This window comes from Sorex araneus, chromosome 2, assembly GCF_027595985.1.
Source record: "Sorex araneus isolate mSorAra2 chromosome 2, mSorAra2.pri, whole genome shotgun sequence".
Taxonomy (NCBI): domain Eukaryota; kingdom Metazoa; phylum Chordata; class Mammalia; order Eulipotyphla; family Soricidae; genus Sorex; species Sorex araneus.
This window is the reverse complement of record NC_073303.1, coordinates 241,856,136-241,865,036: the sequence shown is the minus strand read 5'-3', so window position 1 is coordinate 241,865,036 and position 8,901 is coordinate 241,856,136. Positions and strand designations below refer to the sequence as shown.

The window sequence follows — 8,901 nt, the reverse complement described above, 5'->3', positions numbered from 1 at the left end:
GTGCTACAGTGCTAATCACAGCTGAATGGAACTGCCTGCTGAGATGGGGGAGTTTGGGGGCTCTCCTATGTTGCCACTATTTGTAAAACATTTAACTTCTGGGGCCACTTCTTTTCCAATAACCTGAAAATGTCATTCTATGCATAGTAAAATTCATTTAAACTGTCTCCAATCCACCCGATTAAAGAGCCTTGCCAGGGCTGTTTTCATGTTACTTTTTGAAAATATTTGTTTTCAATACTTATGTATATCTAAGAAAAATATGATACAAGGAGTGCAGAAATGATCCAGTCGGTAATTGTTTGTTTGCTCAAGACTTACCAGGATTCCAAGTCCAGTACCACATGTGGATACCTGCAATCCCCCCTCCACTCCCCCCTCAGGATCACTGAGCTCAGTCAGGTGTATGACCTGAGCACAGCGGGATGTGGCTACCCAAAACATAAGAAGTTCTGAAGAGAGAGCTGGAGCAATAGCACAGTGGGTAGGGCATTTGCCTTGCACGAAGCCGACCCGGGTTTGATTCCCAGCATCCCATATGGTCCCCAAGCACTGCCAGAAGTAACCTGTCCCCTATGTACTGCCGGGTATGACCCAAAAAGCAAAAAAAAAAAAAAAAGTTCTGAAGAATGAAGGTTTGCCTGTTTTTCCAATTTCAAATGATTCACTGCAGCATCATGGTTGATCTCTGCCACAATTCCCCAATAACCAAGACCTCTGAGCCAAGCCAGAATGAGAGCAAAGAATGCAACAGTGGTGAGCCTTGACAAGGCCAAGTGAGGATCGGTTTTTGTACCTGTTTATTTACTCACCTTCCTCCTAGCTTCCATCACCAAGACCCCATTATTTACAAGTTAACAGACATGAAAATTCAAACACCAGGACACTGGCATAGCTGCAGCACAGGTGATAATAGGCAAGTACCTTTCCCTTATAGAACTGATGTCATAGGAATCTTATTACATGCTACCAAGATTTTTTCTTTCTTGGCTGCACATTTGTTCACCCCTGATCCCCTTATCCGAAGGAAACTTGCTTTACTGAGGGGGCCTCTTCTGACCTTAGGAATGATTATTAGGGGATCAAGTCATCTAGCATGAACTGTACTATGTTTACTAAGGCTTGAGGGGAACATGGAGCCCTGCTCACATTCATTACATAAACAATATTTCTCTCCAGTATGAATTTCCATATGCCAAGTGAGGCCACAGGAATAAATCAAAGCCTTCCCACATTCCTTATATATATAAGACTTCTCTCCATGCATTTTCAAATGCACAGTAAGGCCTGAGAGCAAAGAGAAGGCCTTTCCACATGTCTGACATTTATAAGGATTCTCCTCACTATGAATTTTCCTGTGCTTAGTAAGGTTCCCAGGTTGAAAGAAGGCCTCCCCACATTCCTTACAAACATGAGGTTTCTCTCCAGTATGACTACGAAGACTTGAAGAATGACAATATGCCTTCCCACATTCATTTCTCTCCCACGTGGAGGTTCGGATGGTCACACCAGGGTGATGCCTGACTCAAAGTTTGTCCTTGCTGTTGACATTCCTGTGTATTCTGTCCACTATGGATTTCTAAGAGAACATCACAGTGCTGAGAACACGGGAAGGCTCCCCCACATTCCTTACACTTGGGACAGGTTCAGTCCACAGTGCTTTTTCTTGTTGGGCCTGTTGGTGTGACAGACACATTATAAAACTACTCCTCCCTCATTGTCTGGGGTTGCCTCACTAGGGGAAGTTGTGTCCATGGATTGGATGCAACAGACACCAAGGAACTTTTTCCAGGGGAGGGCTTCTTCGGAGCATGGACACTTTCTCCATTCTGTTCACCCTCAGAAGACATCCACCCTGTTTGGGAATCCTCATGGAGATCAGGACACGCTTGCTCACTTGAGACACAGCCACAGTGTGCAGGATCAGAGACATCCAACTTGGCTGGCTGCTTCCCTGTAGAAAAATAGAGGAGGATTAGAATTATTGTTCTATTTGTTAAGACTCCATGTCAAAAGAAATTGAGTCTCACGGGTTGGCATATAACATTTCCACCACACAATACAATTCCCGACACAGGTATGGCTTTTCCATGAAAGGACATAATGTTGATCTTGCTGACACAATCCACAGAGAAGCGGCAGGCATTCTGGTGAGCAACGCGACCGGGACAATGCTCCGGACCCAAATCAAATCGGGGCCAGCAACACCGGGGGGCCGGAAGGAGGAGGTGCCGCCAGCACACCTTCTCCAGATGGAACCCTGGCGACACTGAGCAGCAACTAACACGGCTCCAGGATTCGGGACTGGGACACATCCGAGCCGCGCGACCTTTTCTAATACCTGAAAACATACAATCTTTTAATGGAAAACTAATTATCAAATGCCTCCTTAATTAGGGTTATCTTGTTTGGGGATATAACTCCCACAACAATAGTGAGTTTTGTGTTGAAATATGGAATGTAATCAAGGTGAAGAGAAAATAAAGTGAAATTCATCAGTTATACAGTTGGGGTGGGGGGCGGGGGGTATACCGGGGATTTTGGTGGTGGAATATGGGCACTGGTGAAGGGATGGTGTTTGAATACGGTATAACTGAGTCATAAACCTGAGAACTCTGTAACTTTCCACATGGTGGTAAAATTTTTTTTTTTTTTTTTGCTTTTTGGGTCACACCTGGCGATGCACAGGGGTTACTCCTGGCTCTGCACTCAGGAATTACCCCTGGCCGTGCTCAGGGGACCATATGGGATGCTGGGATTTGAACCCGGGTCGGCCGCGTGCAAGGCAAACGCCCTACCCGCTGTGCTATCTCTCCAGCCCAGGTGATAAAATTTTTTAAAAAATAAAAATTAAAAAAAAAAGAAAGGACATAATGTTTCTGCAGATAAATGCACAAAACTGAACAATGCAGGGTCATTAAGCTATGTGATTTTTTTAAGCTATGTAATTTTCTTTTTGTCAACTCAATGAAAAGATACTTTTTTTTTTTTATTTGCTTTTTGGGTCACACCCGGCAATGCACAGGGGTTACTCCTAGCTGTGCACTCAGGAATTACTCCTGGCAGTGCTCAGGGGACCATATGGGATGTTGGGAATCGAACCCTGGTCGGCCGCATGCAAGGCAAACGCCCTACCCGCTGTGCTATCTCTCCAGCCCTGAACAGATACATTAAGCGGAAATAAATTCCTCTGCAGAACACTGAAGCACTAGTTTCGAGCAAAAAAAATATACCTGAGTCTGGGTTCGGTTCTCGCTCAGTTACTAATGCATGTGCTGCATCCCCATACAGATGAGATAGACACTTGGGCCACTAAAAAAATCTCAACAAAAGCAGATTCTTCTCCAGGATCAATGACTGTTTTTGTTCTTTCGTTGCAGTTTGCATTTATTTTGAGGGAGGCCACACCAAGTGCTGCTCAAGAATCACTGATGTGGGTATCTGGGGACCATATGGGGTGATGGGGATAGAGTCTAGGTTTCCATCCCCGTGCAAAACAAATTCCCCTCCCACTGCACTATCACTAGGGCTGACAAACCAGTTCTTTTAAACAATTACCACTTGTGCTTACTTTCAATCAAGTAAAAAATCACAGTATTTCTTCTGTCTTAAAAATAATTGGAATTGGGGCTGGAGTGATAGCACAGCGGGTAGGGCGTTTGCCTTGCACACAGCCGACCCGGGTTCGATTCCCAGCATCCCATATAGTAGTCCCCTGAGCACCACCAGGGGTAATTTCTGAGTGCAAAGCCAGGAGTAGCCCCTGTGCATCACCAGGTGTGACCCAAAAGCAAAAAAAAAAAAAAAAAAAAAAAAGATGCACATGCCTGATCCAGGTTGATCCCAAGCACCCCAAAGGGTCCCGCAAGCCCACAAAGAGTGATTCCTGACTACAGAGCTGGGAGTAAGCCCTGAGCATCACCAGATGAGCACCAAAGACAAAAACAGGGAAGGAACTAGAGGAACAACTACTGCACAGCTGTCAAACATCCCAGCCGTTCAGAATCACAGCTACTGTTGAACACACAGCTGCGACTCAGCCCCACATTGCTCTCACCTATGGTCCATAGATGCTAGTAAGTCTCCAGCATCACATTCCTGCAGAGCTTCCCCTTAGAGGCATCCAAGCACATCCACTCATCTAGGGTAAAGCTCAGGGCCACTTCAGGGAAGGTCACTACATCCTAAGCCAACACATACGGGGGCCAGGAGTCAGGGCTGTCCACATGCCGTTCTCTGGGCAATGAGGACAAAAGCTGCCAGGGCTGAGAAGGGCCCAGGGCCTCTGCCCTCAGGAGAAACCAGCCCCAACAGACACTCCTGACTGACAGGCCTTAGAAATCACTCTAAGGCAGGAAGATCTGCTACAATGTGAGAACGCTATACTAGAAGGTCCCGGAGCTGCCAGCCTTGTGCAGTCACACAGGTCCAATCCCACCATAACTGGTCCGGTGAGCACTGCAGAGAGTAACACCTGAGAACAAACCCAGCAGGACATAGAAGAGTGATGCTGGGTTTGGCCCAAAACACTAAACGCACACACACTCTGTACCCCCCCAAATTCTATGTTCAGGGGATGAGTAGAGGACACTCAATGGCCAGCGAGTGACTCAAAGCTGTGTATGGACATATGTGCCTATAGGACTCTGAACTCATGGTTCAGGGCTGCCCCAAATCACTCTCCAAGCGGGTAAAAGAGAAATGAACTCCAACACCTACGCCAGGCCCAGAGATCCTCTGCTCCATCTCCCTGGGACTGGCGCGTGCCCGGAACGGCGCACACAGCAGCAAGTGAACATGAGATTGTGTGACAGAGCAGGTGAGAATCTCCAAAGTGGGAAGGAGAAAATAAGGGAAATGCAAGTCCTGGGGCCTGAGTCATTGTAGCTGCCAGGGTGCATATGGGGCCAGCATACCCCGAGGGGCCCGTGATGCCTATCAAGTGGGAATCCAGAGCACAGGGCCAAGAGGAATCCAGGTGGGAAACCAGAGCACTGAGCACCTCCACTGTGGCACAAAAAATAAATATGAAAGAAAACAAAGCAGGGGCTGGAGAGATAGTACAGTGGGTAGGGCATTTGTCTTGCACGCAGCCGACCGGGGTTCGATCCCCAGCATCCCATACGGTCCCCTGAGCACCGCCAGGATTAACTGAGTGCATGAGCCAGGAGTAACCCCTGTGCAACGCCAGGTGTGACCCAAAAAGCAAAAAAAAAAAAGAAAAAAGAAAACAAAGCAGCAGGATGGACTAACAGGATAGTGGGTCCAGGGACAGCAGATAGGGCTGTGTGATCCCTAAAGTCCCATGTGGTCTCCCAAGCACTGCCAGGAGCAATTCTGAAGTACAGGGTGAGGAGTAACACAGAGAATCACTGGGTGTGGTTCTGCACCCCTGCAAACAAAACAAAAATACCGCATGAGGTTCATCCAGCACTGACTCAGTTGTGTAGGAATATATTTGAAAACCATGTACATAGCATCCTAATAATTGTTTTAACAAAGGACCATAATATGAACTGTGTCTGACAGCAGGATCTTCTGGAGTGAGTCTACTTTGTAACTACAAAGATTCTATATTGGGGGTAGGGATTATCAGCTTGCAGTCAACTGAACCAAGAACAATACCAAGTTTTCCTTATGATCCCCTAAGCCCTGCTAGGAGTAAGGCCTGAGCACTCTACAGTGTGGCTCAAAACTACAGCAATAACAAAACAGAAACTCTAACCAAGCAGGAAAAGAAAAATTTGCAAAGACAAATTCTAATGTGAAGAATTTAAAGAGTCAAATAGTGAGTCTGTTTTCTGGCTTTTTTTTTTTTTTTGGCTTTTTGGTCACACCCAGCGATGCACAGGGGTTACTCCTGGCTCTGCACTCAGGATTATCCCTGGCGGTGCTCAGTGGACCATATGGGATGCTGGGATTCGAACCCGGGTTGGCTGCATGCAAGGCAAACACCCTACCCGCTATGCTATCGCTCCAGCCGTTTTCTGGCTTTTTCTATGCTGCAGAAACCCATGGTTTCTGGGGCTGGAGTGACAGCACAGTGGGTAGGACGTTTGCCTTGCACGCGGCCGACCCGGGTTCGATTCCCAGCATCCCGTATGGTCCCCTGAACACTGCCAGGGGTGATTCCTGAGTGCAGAGCCAGGAGTAACCCCTGTGCATTGCCAGGTGTGACCCAAAAAGCTAAGAAAAGAATTTTTTAAAAAAACATGTTTTTTTCTGAATACTTATTTTTTTCTTTCTCAACTCTCACACATTTGTGTGTGTGTGTGTGTGTGTGTGTGTGTGTGTGTGTGTGTTTCATTTGGAGGCCATAACTGGCAGTGCTCAGGGGCTGGTTACTTACTCAGGGATCATTCTTGGCAGGTTTGGAGATCATGGGAAGCAGGGGTTCAAGCAGGAATTGGCTGCAAGCAATGCAAGTGCTCTACTCACTGTACTATTGCTCTGGCTCTTTCTAAGTAAGTTTCTTCCCAGCACACCAGCAGTGACCCCTGAGGAGATCTCCCCCTTCCTCCAAAAGACCAATAACCTTCCTTCAAAAAAACAAAAAACAAAACCAAAAACCCAATCCTTTACCTGCAGTACTCACCCCAATAGCAGGGGGCGTTGCAGAGTCAGGGAAAGATGAAGAGTGGGGGTGCTTTACTACTTGAGGTGAAGGAGCAGAGATTCTTTATCTGAAAAAAAAAAAAAAACACCAATGCTGAGGTCAGACAGTTAAGTAGGTAGGATGATTGCTTTGCAGACCCAAATCAAGCCTCAGCACCCCATATGGCTCCAACAGCACTGCCTGGAAAAATTCCTGAGCGCATGGACAAGAGTAAGCCCTGAGCATCTCCGGAAATAGTTCCCCCAACTCCCCAAAACACTCGAAAATATCCCCAAAAGTAAATTTTCATTGGCAAACCCCAACCACCTGCGAGGACCACGTCCCTAGATGGCCTCCCCCATCACGGCAGCCAATGAAAGGACAGATGTAAAGGGGGTCTCTTGTCATTGTGGGTCTGCTGAGATACCACTGGAAGTGAATCCTAAATTTTTATAGCAACAATTTAGGGGCCAACGGCTCCAGGACAGGGACCAGTGCGGTTCCGTATTGGGAGTGTTGGGACGACCAACCCCCCCCCACCTCCACCTTTTCCATATCCCGAGTAAACCCCAGGTCTGTGCCTCCAGCGCTCAGCCCTGCGCCCACCTGCCGCTGGGGGAAACCTGAAAATTCCAAAATCCTTACGTTTCTATATATTACATTATCTTAGAAGAGTAATAGATTGGTAAATATTTGGTACAACCAAATTGGATGTTTCCAATTGGCAAGGGAGGTATGCAAATTTAAAACTCAGGCCTTAACAAAGTTTGGAACACCAATTGAGGCGTTACAAAATGTGTTTTTTGTTACTATTTACCTTTGTCTTGAGTTCATTGTCTCATTCTTTTTTTTTTTCTTTTTTGGGTCACACCTGGTGACGCACAGGGGTTACTCCTGGCTCATGCACTCAGCAATTACTCCTGGCGGTTGGCGGTGCTGCGGGATCATTATGGGATGCTGGGAATTGAACCCCGGTCAGCCGAATGCAAGGCAAACGCCCTACCCGCTGTGCTATTGCTGCAGCCCCTCATTGTCTCATTCTTTTTTTTTTTTTCTTTTTGGGTCTCACCCGGTGATGCACAGGGGTTACTCCTGGCTTTGCACTCAGGAGTTACTCCTGGCGGTGCTCAGGGGACCATATGGGATGCTGGGGATCGAACCCGGGTCGGCCGCGTGCAAGGCAAACGCCCTACCCGCTGTGCTATCGCTCCAGCCCCTCATTGTCTCATTCTTAAATGAATTTTAAAACCTCGGGCCTAGAAGTTTGTTTTGCTTAATTATAAAGCAGGTTGGCATGTTTACATTTATGTAAAGTGTTTGCTCTGTAAAGGTTTTTTTCCCCCGCAGCCCCAGGGAAAGCCCCGCGGAGCTGGAGGCGATGTGGCCGCATGCCCCTCCCCCCAGGATCACGAACTCATACCCCGACCCCTGCTCCACGGCACAGCCCCCACCGCAGCTCCCCAGAGCTCCGCGTCCCCCTAAAGCCTCCACCGTGCCTCAGGAACCGCCTGGAGATCGGTAACAGTGGAAAAACAAGCGCGAAAGCACCCCCCCAAGCTGGCGCGGCCCTGCGGTCCTGCAGAAAATCGGCCTTCAGAGTCCCCCCTACCGCGCCAGGACGCCCCTTCTCCCTTCTTCCACTAGAGCGAACCGGGCTAGAGCCTTGAGTCTCGGCCCGCAACAGAAAGAAAAAGCGCCTGGAGGGCCCTGTCTGTGACGTCACTTCCATTCGGCTACGCGCCTTAAAGGGGCAGGCTCCAGGTGCGGGGAGAACCTGTTTGCCCACCCAGATAAATCTATGCTGCAAGGGGGATGGGCTCTGATACAGGAGTGGAGAGGCAGCTGTTGGAGAGGCGGGTCAAGCAGTGGGGGTAGCGTTGGGGGGAGGGATGGTGTAGGAGAAATACCTTGATCCTGTACTGTTCACAGAACACTGAACCAATCTTCTCACACACCGTTTTGTATTCAGGTTCTGATTGCTTTGTGTATATATAAAGGATTGTTTTGGAAATGTCATCTTAGGAAAATGGTCCTGGGAAGGTTCTTTAATGTGGTGGAATGGAGACAGTTTGTTTTAAATTGAAGAAAAAAAAGTTTTTTTTTCTATTTGGGTCACACCCAATGATAGTCATGATGTTGGTGGACCCCACTGGTGACTTATGTGAAGCGAGAGGTAGAAAAATGGTCACTTTCTCCCCATTCCCCTCTGTCACCCGGACCCAGGGTTACTGGGTTCTTGTCTAGCCTCACATAAAAGAATTTCAGGAGTAGACAAGCAGTGAAGTAAAACAGACTTTATTTGGAGG

At 47.7% G+C, this 8,901-nt stretch overlaps 1 long non-coding RNA gene across 2 annotated transcripts; it reads right to left on the bottom strand.

Annotated features, from left to right (window-relative positions):
- Window positions 1-783: 783 nt before the first annotated feature.
- LOC129402079 (uncharacterized) lies at window positions 784-8,303 on the bottom strand. Of its 2 annotated transcripts, XR_008628537.1 has the most exons (4): window positions 8,205-8,303; window positions 7,413-7,552; window positions 6,596-6,683; window positions 784-1,954 (listed from the first exon to the last, which is right to left on the bottom strand). It is a non-coding gene; the product is annotated as an uncharacterized LOC129402079 (long non-coding RNA). The 2 variants fall into 2 exon arrangements; XR_008628536.1 differs by lacking the exon at window positions 8,205-8,303 and having other exon boundaries at window positions 7,413-7,999.
- Window positions 8,304-8,901: the final 598 nt, after the last annotated feature.